Raw genomic sequence first — 1,045 nt, forward strand, 5'->3', positions numbered from 1 at the left:
ACGAACATTAAAGAGAGAAAGGCACATGGAAGGAACAACCATCAGGATCAGCTTAGCCTTAAGTATAAATAGAAGGCTTGTTTACAAGGAAGGACACCACTTAATAATGACAAACCTGCATATACATAAATCATATTTTTGTAAAATTTATTTCCTTGGGGGATTCTTTCAAAGTTCATAGGGTTTAAGAAGGTGTTCATGCTTGTAAGAATGAATATACATATTGGTAATCTTTTTACTCAGATTAATCTTGTTTATTGAAGTTTAATTCAAGATCTCTGTTGTTATTCTCATTTTATTTGAAATATGTTTACTTCGAATCATTTTGATGTTAGTGTGATAATCTAGGCTTTGATCTATTCACCACAAACCTTCGAATCATTAATTGTTGTTAGACTTTGATTTGATTTGTTAGCCATCTAATTCATTTCAGTGAGATCCAATGGAATTAGAAATGACTTATAATTCAGTTTATAATTAAATTAGCATTTCCTTTATTTGCTTTCATCATTTTTCATTGTTACTTGCATTTTCTACAAAAATATTCCTCTTAATTAAGGCTTCTGAATTCCATCTCTAATCTACAAAGTCAAACCATCCACCTAACGTAGGGATGGCAATGGGGCGGGGCCGAAGAATGGGATCTTCGCCCCCGCCCCGCATGGATTTTTCTTGCCCCATCCCTGCCTTGCTCCGCATGATGGGGAAATTTTTTTACCCCATCCCCGCCCCTTAAGGCCCCGTGAAGCCTCACCCTACAATCAGCTAGAGCTAATACATGATTGATGCCATCATATCGGCAATCAAACCAATAGGGAAACATATTCCTCATCATCTCGTTCTCCATTCACCACCTCATATTTCTAACATGAAAATTCAAAAACAAAAACCCAGCTCGTAAAATAGATATGGATTTTGACAAGCATAAAGAAGCAATGTTGTTAAGTAAAGTGAAATCCCAATGGGATCAAATTCCAAGTGTTAAGAGAAAATGGGATGTGTGTAACTGGGTAACAGAATGATGGCGTTCTTGATTGCTTGTGAA

The 1,045-nt window shown here is 36.1% G+C and overlaps 1 pseudogene; it reads right to left on the reverse strand.

Annotated features, from left to right (window-relative positions):
• Nucleotides 1-755: 755 nt before the first annotated feature.
• Nucleotides 756-842, reverse strand: LOC115966119 (annotated as a pseudogene).
• Between the last annotated feature and the right edge of the window lie 203 nt (nt 843-1,045).

This window comes from Quercus lobata, chromosome 10 (genome assembly GCF_001633185.2).
Source record: "Quercus lobata isolate SW786 chromosome 10, ValleyOak3.0 Primary Assembly, whole genome shotgun sequence".
Taxonomy (NCBI): domain Eukaryota; kingdom Viridiplantae; phylum Streptophyta; class Magnoliopsida; order Fagales; family Fagaceae; genus Quercus; species Quercus lobata.